The sequence below is a fragment of the Eschscholzia californica genome, unplaced genomic scaffold (genome assembly GCF_041429995.1).
Source record: "Eschscholzia californica isolate CP2 unplaced genomic scaffold, dmEscCali1.0.p SCAF_4, whole genome shotgun sequence".
Classification (NCBI taxonomy): Eukaryota; Viridiplantae; Streptophyta; class Magnoliopsida; order Ranunculales; family Papaveraceae; genus Eschscholzia; species Eschscholzia californica.
The window spans coordinates 26,481,666-26,495,071 of NW_028238461.1; positions in this window are offsets into that span (position 1 = coordinate 26,481,666).

Genomic DNA, 13,406 nt, shown 5'->3' on the forward strand with positions numbered 1-13,406 from the left:
ATTATGTCTGTCCATCAGTCTGAGGATGAAAAGCTGTACTGAAATGTAAAGATATCCCCATAGAAGTTTGGGACTCTTTCAAAACCGTGAAGTAAAGAATGAATCTTTGTCTGAAACAATAGACACCGAAACTCCGTGCAACTTGACTACCTCCTTGATGTAAAGTTGTGTCAGTCGATCTCCAGTATCTATCGTTTTCACTGGTAGGAACTGAACCGACTTAGTCAACTTGTCTACTATCACCCAAATGGCGTCAAAGCCTCTACTAGAACGCGGTAAACCTGTGATGAAGTCCATCGATATATTCCCATTTCCACTCCGGTGTGGGCAACGGTTCCAAAAGTCCCGATGGATGTGGATTTTCCGCTTTCACCATCTGACACACATTACACTTCCTCACATACTCCACAACATCTTTCTTCATCCCTGACCACCAGTACTGCCTCTGCAAGTCCTTGTACATCTTGTTACCCCCAGGGTGAACTGTGTACTTACTTCGGTGTGCTTCATCTAATATATCCCGTCTCAAGACCGGATCTTCCGGTACATATAACCTCCCCCAGAATCTCAATCCGCCGTCCTGCCCGGTACTGAATTCAGTATCAGTCTCTTGCATTGACGAAACCTGTTTCTGCACCACTCATCATCAATTTGTGCATCCACAATACGGTTCAGCAAAGGTGGTTTAACAACCTTACTACCCAGAAATAACGAGTCAACTCCTGACCCCACAACGTCAATGGAATATGTTGCCACATCCTCCAACATCTTCCACTGGTTCATCATCAATGTTGCCACGATACCCCTCGGTTGTCGGCTTAGTGCATCGGCTACCACATTTGCCTTACCCAGGTGGTATTGCAACGTGAAGTTATAATCCTTCATCAACTCCAACCACCTGCGATGATGGATGTTTAACTCCTTTTGTGAGAAGAGATACTTGAGGCTCTTATGATCAGTAAAGAGATCGAACTTCTCACCATACAGATAGTGCCTCCAAATATTCATGGCAAACATTATGGCTGCCAACTCTAAGTCATGAGTTGGATAGTTTTGATCATGTGGCCTCAACTTCCTAGAAGCATAAGCAACCACTTTATCTTTTTACATCAATACATAACCCAAACCCTGAATAGAAGCATCAGTATAAATCACAAATCTGGTGCCACTCTCGAGAATGATCAACACCAGTGTCGTAGTCAACATTGTCTTAAGTTCTTTGAAAGCCTCATCACACTTTGCATCCCTTGAGAAGACCATTCCCTTCTTTGTAAGATTCGTCAAAGGTCTTGCAATACTTGAGAACCCCTTGATGAACCGTCGATAATACCCAGCCAATCCCATAAAACTGCGAATCTCAGTAACCGGGGTAGGCTGCTTTCAATTAAGCACAACTTCAACCTTAGAAGGGTCAACCAATACTCCGTCCTTAGAAATAACATGTCCTAGGAATTTTACTTCCTCTTTCCAAAATTCACATTTCTCGGATTATGCATATAACGTATGTTCCATGAGTCTCTCTAACACCAATATCAAGTGATCCTCCTTTGTCTTGGAGTATATAAGAATGTCATCAATAAAGACAAAGACAAATTTATCCAAGAAGTCTCTGAACACCCGATTCATGAGGTCCATAAACATTACAGGAGTGTTAGTCAAACCGAATGACATAACAAGAAACTCATATGAACCATAACGTGTCACAAATGTCGTCTTAGGAATGTCCTCCTCTCGGACTCGTAACTGATGGTACCCTGACCTCAAGTCAATCTTAGAGAACCACTTGGTCCCTCTCAATTGATCGAACAGGTCATCAATCTTTGGTAAAGGATATTTATTCTTCACAGTAACCTTGTTGAGTTCTTATAATCGATACACAACCGCATCGACACATCTTTCTTTTGAACAAAAAGAATAGGTGCACCCCAAGGAGAATTACTCTGGCATATGAACCTCTGATCTACTAATTTCTGAATCTGGTCCTTGAGCTCTCGCAGTTCTATCGAAGTCATTTGTAAGGAGTTCGGGCTATAGGCTTAGTACCCAGTTTTAACTGAATGCAGAAGTCAACCTCTCTGCGTGGTGGCAACCCTAGTACATCTCTGAACACCTCGTGGTACTCACTAACCACATCAATACTATCAAGCCCCTCATTCACTACCGGATGCTCTTCTAGCTCTCCGTTACTCAAGTGAATCTCTCTCAACTGACTAGTCAATGCTGACACTGTAAACACTTCTTCCCCTAGAAGGGAAAATGTGATTGTTTTGGCATAATAGTCCACAACTGTATGGTATAAGGCAAGCCAATGCATGCCTAAAATCACATCACACCTCACCAACTCAAGCATAAAAATGTCTGCAGCGAAGTCTCGCTCACCTAATCTAATAATACACCCCTTACAGATATGGTTTATCACAATCAAACCACCCTCAGCAGAAGTCACTAAAAAGATCTCCCACATTGATCTAGCTCTATGGGTAACTTACAAACAAAAGAAACATAGATAAATGTGCCCATGACACCAGGATCAAATAAAATTTTACCTATTCTAGTATGAATAAGGAGTGTTCCTTCCACCACATCAGTAGGTGCGCAGTCATCTCTAGGAACGATAGCATTCAACTACGGTTGTTGCGCACGTCCCTATGGTCTGCCTTGTGGGTAACGCTCATGATGACGCCCCTGATTTTCTGTCTCAGCTCTATTCCTCCTCAGACAATCAAAAAGACCTGTGCCCTACTTCCTGACAATTAAAACAAACCCCTCTAAATGGTCTCTGTCCCACACCTTCACCATTAACTACTGGTGGTTGTCTATCTGTAGTCACGACCGCCAAATCCCTGTTGCCTCCCTCGACCTGAGGCCTCTTACCATCCCACTGACTATTATAGTCGTTACGCTGATTCCAACCAACCTTCCCATAATTTCTACCGTTCCCCTTTTGTTCACCCTTGTTTTGCACTTTGTTTCCTCTCTGTTTCTTTGCCTCTTGTATCCGAGCATCGTGAACCTTAGCACAAGAAACCACCTTCTGATAGGTGTCTAAACTAGGTTGCCCAGTAAGGTACCTAGCAATGTTGTCACGCAACCCATTTACAAACCTCTCAGTTTTTTCCTACTCTGTGAGAATTAGCTGACTAGCATATAGGGAGAGTCTGAGAAACTCATTCTCTTACTCCAAAATTGACTGATTCTCTCCTTGCCTCAAGTCTTGAAATTTCCTCTGAAGTGTCTGTTGTGCTGAGAAAGGAACAAAGTTTTCCAGAAGACCTTCTTAAATTCTTCCCAGGTGAACCTCAAGGGATCCACTAGCCTAGACTTAGTGTCCCACCAAGTAGCTGCATTCTTCTTTAACTGGAACACCGCCATCCGTTGCTTATACTCCTCAGAGCAATCAAACACCACGAACATCCTCTCTATCTCCTTACACCATTCATATGCCTCTACCGGTCCTCCAGTCCCATCAAATATTGGCGGTTCCATTTTCTTAAACTCATGATAGTACTTCAACCATGTCATCTCAGTTTGTTGTCGTTGATTCACGATAACTTCTGGTCCTGGCTGCTCAACAGGTCCCTCCTGCCTTACCGATACGGAATTCTGTGGAATCTCATTAGCCTGCAACGCTGCTTGCACGGCATTGTTAACTATGTTGTGCAATTCCTCAACTCATATTGTCACAGTTGGCCCTCCACCCAGATTAGGATTTATGGTTTCATGACCCCCCTAATTGTCCATGTGTACCCTATGGTCTGGTAGACTCCCTTCCATCAATTAAAACACCTCGACCTTTACCATCTCCTCGGGTGCGAGCACTGCGACGACCTCTGCCACGACCAGTAGCCCTTTTGCTTTCCATAACTCTATTGAAATCCAAAAGAGAAACTAAGTCAAAACTTACATAGTGAATAGCTCTCTACGAAAAAATTACCACGTACTATGCGCTTAACGGGGTTGAACTCTACTCACTGACACTGGGATTTATGAACCTAGAGCTCTAATATCACTTTGTAACGCCCCAAGTCCCAGTTTCCACGTTGGTCGCCATGAAAACCAAGATATAGAGCATTTCGCCACGGAATCATAACATTATAACATGAAAGCCAAATAAATGGCAAACCAATACATTATGGAACTCATAAGAAATCACAAATCAAACTAAAGATTAATGGATTGAATAATAATCTTTTGAGTATCCGATTACATCAACTGATAAACAAGTCTGAAAGGAAATACTACGAATCTAAGAAAAAAATCCAAACAACTACCTAACCTCGAAAGGAAAAGCTACGAAAGAAACTCTGAACTGACGAACTGAGATCAATCTGGTGGAAATCCCCTGTCTCTATCACTTGAAAAAAATAGTAGGCTGGGTCAGAATCCATCTAGTAGATTTCCAATTACCTAAGGTCTAAATAGACCAATTCAACAACAAAGCCAAGTATCGAACAGAACAAAGACAATAACATAATCTATTGTGTTACACCTTTCGTGCCAACACCACTAAAGTCAACCTGTTGCACAGTTGAAGAGATTATTCATATAATACAACTTCCCTTTTGAAGGGGTATAACCAATTTTGAGGTCCACGAGATAGCTTCACTTATCATCCTTGTTTGGATCGACTTAAACCTCTCAATAAACCATGGATACCTCCCAAAAAGGGGGATTCGTGCAACACGAGCAGAGTGCAACACGAGCACTTCGCATATGAGCAGGAGGCGAGCAAACATTTAGTTGGTAAATTACTTCTCAAACTAGAAGTATGTGGTCCACATTAATGAACCTCTGTTTGCATCGATCATCCTGTCGAGCCAACCACCGATTACTTATGGATTAAAATCGCCGATCCATATTAGAACTCAAGCCCCTGGTCCACTGGGTTGTCCAATATCACATTGACAAACCTGTGTTTGCATCGACCCGCATGTCGAGCTAACCAACCTTAGTTCAATCCATTAACAGAACTCAAGATCATGGTCCACCTAGTTATCCGATAGCACATTAATAACTAGGGTTTGCAGTAGACCCACATGTCGAGCGAACCATTCTTAGTTCCGACTAGCCTATGTTTTCTAGGTTAACAAGCTAAAGCAATATGTCACACACAACTGTTGCTTGCACTTATGCTCCAATAGCATACATATCATCTCATACAACCAAACGAGTCAAACATGATAAGTATTGGTTATAATATCACTATAACCTATGATGATGAGTTTACTTTCATAAGTATGTCTAAATATGCAAACTACTACATATATATATATATCTCAAACATCAATTATCAACATCAATAACATAAGCACAAATAATTCTTAGGATCTAGGCTGCTATCCGGGTGTATTTATACTATATTTATATAACCTGAATAGCCTAGGTTGTTGTCCAGGTATATATATACTCCATTAATATAACTATAATGGTCTAGGGTTACTATATTATTGTTGGAATTAATTTTTAATCATAGTATATGTCTGTTGTATCACCAATTGGTGTTAAGTTGACGATAACTTAGCAAAAATTCATAGTTTAAAAGTTCTAACCATTCAAATCTAGGTTTGAAATTAAAGAGGGGTATGTAAACCCAGGGCCGTGCCTGAGATTTTGAGGGCCCAGTGCCAAATTTCATTTTAGGCCTCTTGGATAGTTTTTTCGTTGACAACTCTTGTACAGTCAACTGCGTAAAAAAAAAAATGTATTTCAAAAAGCTAAAAAACAAACAAACTCAAAATAATTTAACACCCTAACAAAAAAAAAATCAACTCACCCTCTATTTGTGTAAAATATTAAAATAACACTAAATCTAATTACATCTTCACAAAAAAGAATATACTAAATATTTATTTTGGTAGACGCAATTATGATGACTAAATATACCAAGAAGAAAAAGAAAAATTTCTTACCGTTATATGATGTCTTAATAGAGTTGTCTTCAAATTTGATGGTAAAAAACAGTAAATAAACGAAGAATTTATGTCAAAAACATAACAACAATCTATAAATCGTTAAAAAGAATTCAAAATCGTTCCTTACAAAGAATTGATCAATATACTTTAGGCTAACTATTAAATGTAATAATTAATTCTTTGTTATTGAAAGAAACATGATAATTATTTAGTGAAACAGCGAGATATAAAAAGGTAATAAAAAGAAATTTGAGGTTACTCTAAAGTGTAGAGAAGATGAATGTACAGATTTGAAATTAAATGATTTTGTTTTTTTCTTTTTGAAAAGCTACCTAGGACTCGTTAACTTGAAAGAAGATAGAACTCTTTTATTGTTTGAAATAAAATTATATTAGGTGAGGTCTACCCTTTTTACTATATAGAGAGAGTAAATTACAGATTTAATTAGAAAAATATTTTACAACATGGAAAGAGAGTAAGTAATAACCTAATAGGTAGGAAGAAATCAAGAAAAAATAAAATACTTATGGAACGTTTAGATCTTGAAAGAGATACTATGTGTTTTATGGCAAGTAGAATTCAAATAAGTGAAAGACTGGATAAAGTAGAGAGGGCCCCACATACTAAAGTGAAGGAAACAAAATTTAGTGGGAATTTAATTGGCTATTGGGGCCAATTAGTTACTATAACGGTTTCACTATTTTTTTTTTCTAACAGTATCAAATTCAAGGAAAAATTGTGGGCCCCGTGCAGTGGTGGGCCCAGTGCGGGCGCCCTGCCCGCACTGCCCACTACACGGCCCTGTGTAAACCTTAGGGAAGAAGAAACCTACTTGAGATATACAAGAAGAAGAAGAAAATAAACCCTTTAGCAAATCCTTTTCAAGCTCCTTCATTTCCTTCTTCACTTTCTCTCTCTAAAACCTCACTTTCTCACTCTAGAATCCCTTCTCCCACTTGTTCTTTACGGTGGAGAGAAAAAGAAAATAAGGAGGGTTAGGGTTACTATTAATTAAAAAGGCAAGAATGGAATTTTGGGTATTATGTTATATGAACCCACATATTTTTTTAATGGAACCCTCATAAAGAAAACTGGGTACTACATGAATGAAGTAGGACTCTTAAACTCGTTTTTGCATTTTCAGCTGTAACATCAGTTTGATCACCATTTCAGGCGTTGTTGTCTTTTCTTACAATAAAATGTAAGCGAGAAACTGTAACTTATATTTGCAATGTTGATCGTTTCCTTTTACTTTTATTATGTATGCCGCATTGGCTCCACTTTGTTACCGGGAAGCAGCGGTTGCAGTTGTTGTGTATGCTGTTACAAGCCCAGATTCATTCAACAAGGCATAATATTGGGTCAAGGTATTTTTTTCCCTCGCGATCTACCTATTTACTGTTGTCCTATTATTTTTCTTTATGAACTCAGTAATTGGAATTTGTTACTTGTCGATTGAACTTGGTAAATCAAGATTACTCACTTGTTTTGATACTTAGTAACATGCTGGCTAATAACATCTTACATTTATTAATTATAAAGTGAAGCTAGATTGTGGCTTAATCTAATATCATATCACTAGATATACGATTTGTACAACAATTTCTTGTTAATTTTGTGGTTGATTATGTGATGCTCTTATAAGATGATAATAACATGTTTTTATTTTGTGGCAGATGACGACATCCATTCCAATTGAGGATTTTAGAAGGGAGGTTAAAGAGCTTTGACAAGGCGTAGTAACCCAGTATAATTCTATGACGCTTACGAAGACAGTGAATTTTGTTATATAGCAATGAAGCTCTAAACTCGATACTTATGTTTGAAATTGACGAATACTTGGAATATTGTGTTAGAATAGATTTATGAATGATCAGATAATTTGGAATTATTTTGGATAGGTCGATAAATTCCAAATCGTAGGGTCAATTTAGGGTTTAGAAAAATGTAAATATTTTTTTAAAACTATCTCCGACGGTTTTTCGCGTAGCTAGTTTGTAGTAGTGACATTTTTTTCCTGCAAAAAACGTCACTAATAATCATTGTTGCCGGCGGATTTACAAAACCCTTGCTCCCAACTGTCGCTAGTAGTATCTCCGGCGGCGGCTTCCTCAACGGATTTCCATCTGTTACTAAACAGTTTTCGCGACTGTTTTTTTACATTAACGACGATTTTAAACCGTCGCTAAAATTATTCATTTTTGTAGTGGATCGTACCTTGGTCTATCAGGGTTATTTCCTGCTTGAGCAGAGCTATTTTAGATTTAAGTTTCTAATAGGTCTTCTACTTAACCCTGGTCATAGCTTGGCCTATCAAGGCTATTGCCTTTTTGAGCAGGGCTTTTTTAGATTTAAGTTTCGAATAGGACTTCTCCTTGACCCCTGGGCGTAGCTTGGGCTATCAGGGTTATTGCCAGCTTTTGAGCATGGCTTATCGAATCCCCATGTAAGGCACGAGTGAACATATGATCAGACAAACTAAAAGGTGAACCTACCACCTGAGCCAAACTTTAACCAGAGATTGTTGGGAGGTCATGAAGAATCTTCTAAACTCTATCATGACATGAAGACAAGCAAAGAACTGGATCGGAGTAAACCCTGCCATATGAGTGTCATTGCAAATACCCCCTCCCTTCCATATTAAGTCATCAACAACAAGAAACCCCTCACTGAATGAAGGGATACATGGACAATTTTTGTAGACATACCCAAGAAGCCACTTTCCGACATCATCAATTTGGTGCTAAATGTGGCATGTCACTTCAACAACCTCAGACTTTCGTTACCATAAATCCGACATTTTTCGAACATTTGATCACTCGAATCCGCCATCATCATGTTTGGAGATGGAGATTTAAAAGAAGAAGTAGCACATCTGAAGGAAGAAAAGAAACGGATGCAGATGCCTCGATTATGTTACAAACGACCCTTCTGAAGGTACAAGAAGAGCTAGACCAGTATCAAGATCCTCTCGATGCTTTGACCAAGATTGCAAACAACTAACAAGTGCCTCAAGAACTCTGCAAAATTGTGTTTGACAATGGAAATAGCAAAGGTCGACATAAGATTTTCTCCACGAAAATATTAAAGAATTGCTCGAAATCCATATGGCCGAACCCGAGTGAAAACACCCCATGGAGGACATAGTGTAAGAAGACAATGAAGAATTCGTCATGATAAATTAAGGTATGGCAGAGCCCAAACCTGCACTAGGGGAGTCAAGACAGACTGTTTCAGAAGACATGATGGTGACAGTGTGATGTGGCGTGAAAATGCCACATTTAAGTCACTTAACTTTGATTAGTTAGTTCTTTTCGGGTTTTATTTCTAATTATTTATGTGTTTTTATTGCTAGGTATTTTATTTGGGGTTTGGCGTGTAATTCGGAATCAAGAGAGCGAATTATCACATTTTCATCTTATGCGGCAAAAAGGAAGAAAAGAGCACCAGGGGTATTTTGGTCATTTTGGTCAAAATCAGAAGTCAAACAACAAGTAGAGTCAATGACGAGTCCGACGGTAAAAACGAAAGTAGAATCGGAGTTCGGACGGGGAAGTTATTAAAGAAAGAAGTCCGGGGGTATGTCAGTCTTTTATGGAAATTTGAGAAGTAGAAAGAAGGATGGAGGCACCCCCCTTGAATTCTAAGTGAAACCAAAGCCCAAGTCCGGGGGAAGCTATTGGGCTTTGGACTTGGGCTTAGGTCTTCACTTAGAATTCAAGGGGGTGCCTCCATCCTTCTTTCTACTTCTCAAATTTCCATAAAAGACTGAAATACCCCCAGACTTCTTTCTTTAATAACTTCCCCGTCCGAACTCGGATTCGACTTTCGTTTTCACCGTCGGACTCGTCATTGACTCTACTTGTTGTTTGACTTCTGATTTTGACCAAAATACCCCTGGTGCTCTTTTCTTCCCTTTTGCCGCAGAAGATGAAAATGTGATAATTCGCTCTCTTTATTCCGAATTACAAGCCAAACCCCAAATAAACTACCTAACAATAAAAACACATAAGTAATTAGAAATAAAACCCGAAAAGAACTAACTAATCAAAGTTAAGTGACCTAAATGTGGCATTTTCACGCCACATCACAGTGCATATTGAGATTGCAAAGTCATAAGTCACCTACGTGGGTAACACTCTAAAAGAAGCAGAAGAAAGGAGCTACTACATTTACATAATCGCCTTCATAACTAACAAGGTACCAGGTATATATGCCTTGGTGATTTCTCTAGAACTATAGCTATCAATGCCTTGCTGGACATGTCGAGCCCATTCGGAAAAAGAGAGGTACAAAGACTCATTGACAAACTGACTTCCTCATCCTGATTCCTAAGCAAAATGATGACAATGTACTGCCATTCTTCAAGATACTGAGAAGATTGCCAAGGTTTGAGGGCAAAGAAAATTGTTTGAAGGCAAAGAAAATTGAAAGAAACACTACCTTCGACGTTAGAAGGCAAAGATGGTGATGTCCTTCCTCGTAGCTTTGTTGCTGCACTTAAATCTCAGAGTGAGAAGATTACAGGAAAGATTAGTTTCTTCGTTAGGTTTTGATGTTTCAATTTGATTGGTTTACAAACACGATTGACTATATGTGAAGGCCGAGATGGAACTAATTTTTCTAATGGAGATGTCTTGACTTTCCCTGAAATGGTTAGATACAAGTAAGTTTTGTATCCTGAAATTATATTAGGTCTTCAATTGTACCAAATTATGTGAGATCTTACTGATTGAATCATTTTGACCTAAGAAACTTTGCACCTTTAGGGTTTTTGCATGTTCTTTAGTTAATTTATTTGTGTTTCTTTCAATTTTTGTTCGTTATCAATTGTGTTCTTCTCAATTTTGTACAATAAGTAAAGCATAAACAATATCAATTTCGATTGGATTTCCAAAATCCAATTTGAGTTTCGCTTCAGTTCAGTTTTCCTCGTCAAAGTTGAACACTGCTGGTGAGGTGTTTGATGAAATGTCTCGTAGACGAATTATTGAGTTTCTGTATTTTCCCCGTGGTTAGTAGTGTGAAAAATCTATTTAGTGTTACAGTGACATCAATCTGTTCTCGAGTTTCTGTCAGAAACTGAAACGATTGTTCAAAAGATATGTACATTGATCTACCTTATACACCATGAGTAGTAAATTAAATCAACAGATAGGCAATAGTATATCATTAAATGTAGGTATTTGAGTGATGAAACAACTAAGGTTCTCTGTGGTCACATAACACTAAGTGAGATGGCAGCGCACTTAGAACATCTCATTTAACAACAATGTAACTAGAAATGTAATATTATAAGTTGCTTGCAATCAAGTCATGTTCCTCAAGTAATAACACCAAAAATAGACAAGTCGTTGATGTCGATTTGTGCTCCTCAAGTAGGTAGTATCTAACATAATTTTTTTATGTATGACGAGTTATACTGATTTGAAGTGTCGCAACTCTATATTGAATGTATCCAAGTAGAGATCTGGTGGATTTAAGAGTTAGCATGCTTTATTTGTTTGAAACTATAGTTGCATAAAAATGATTAGTGAATTTTGTGTGTTCTCCCAGTTGATATTTGTCCTTGAAATGGAAATCGAAGACTAAAGCCTATACACAGACACTTGTATTTCTTGATTTAAAATCACCTATGTTTAACTTAAATAGTGTGCTGGTAGGGTTTAATAACCAACATGACCGACGAATCAAAGGTAATACTGAAAAAAAACATAAAAAGAAGATAGTATCTGCTGATATGTTGTTGTTATCGCCTAAATCAATGTGTTTGTTTTGGTGCATCATGTGTGGTACACATCCTATATATTGGCGATATATCGGATATCAGTTACTTCATGTGTAGCCAGAAAGTAACTCAGGACGAGACTATCCATAGTAAGAAACTCACAAATACTTCGTGATGATCCAGAAGTGGTACACAACCTATATTATTGTATCTTTTATGCAGAATCTGTATTTTCTGTTTGATTTGTGTTTCTTTCAATTTTGTTTTGTGGAGTTTCGAAATTCAATTTGAGTTTTGGTTGATTTTATTGTCCTTGATCAATGTAGAGATCTCTGAATTTTTGTTTGGCTTAAAGCAAAAGTTTTCCCGTGCAATGATATCCACACTAGCAAACTATTTACCTCTGTTGGTGAAAAAGGTCTAGAAAAAAAACACTTACACTTAAGATATTCAGGAGGCAAAGGGTCACCTTCCATTAGATTTGAACTTTTTCGTTTATGAACTCTCTAGATTCCCTTTTCCTTATGTCCTTACACATGACTGTTGCCTTAGCTGATATCCAAGCTACCTATGTGTTTGTATTTCTAAATAAAATTGTCATGTATGTGTTTGACAAACTGTCTGAGAACAATGCAGCGCCTTGTAATGAGTTTTCATGTTGTAAAGTTCTCATTCTCGAATTATTTGGGGTTTGTTTTGAGTGTTTATAAGTTTTTGTGTCGTTCAATTTCGATGTTCACGTGGAGGTATTTTTACCAATTGTGAGTTTCTGTCTGGATGTGGAATACTGCAGTTAACACGGCAAAATGGGCACATCTTATCAACATCACAGACATGTATCTAAAGTCTCTTCTTTACACCAACAGTCCATGAATTTGTCAAATACAAAGACAAAAGTAGTAATGGACAAATAGAGATCAAACACTACATGGTTCCAAGATTCAACTCAACAGGTCCACCATTAGTTAATGGAACAAGAACAAGAAATCTGTATCTGGGATACACGAGAGTAAATCATGCTAAGTGCGTGGTTAGCGACGTTCGAGCTGTAATTGGAACCAGCAATCTTATTTGGGATTATTTTTATACTACTTTAGGTGCAAGTTTTGGTTCTTATAATCCTGCCATTGTTTCTCAACTTCAAGAAGTCTTTGATGTAGATTGAAATTCACCTTATGTTGTACATGTTGAACCATCGCCATCAAAGCGTATTGATTCAAGCTGAAGACTTGAAGATTTTATCGAAAACCTTCAACGAAGTTGGAACAATATAGAGATTTTGATTACTCTTTCTACTCTCTGTAATAAAAAATAAAAGAATAAAAAATTGTTAGAAGATAAGGGTTTGAATTGGATTAGTTGAATAAGGTGATATATGCAATTTAAATCTGTTTATAACATGTTAAATTTTAAGTTCCCCAACATAATCTTATTTAAAGTAGGGTGCCAATATATGGACAACCCAATTTATTATGTGGACACGAGTTCTTTTGGGTGCAAATATCATCCGTTGATTTTAAGGGGACAACTCTTTGTTTTTTTTCTCCCTAGACTTCCTAGTTCTTACCTTCATCCATCACCATGAGCGGGAGTTTTTCACCTCCTACAGTACCACAAATTTCAGCAACATCATCATGTCTACTAAAAACTACTCATTTCTTGACTTATTCATTAGTGTGAAACATTGTAACGTTGGTTTATGTCTATATGGGGTTTCTAGGGTTTGGGTATCTTTGGTTTGTTTTCTCCATGTTTACTTGTATCTA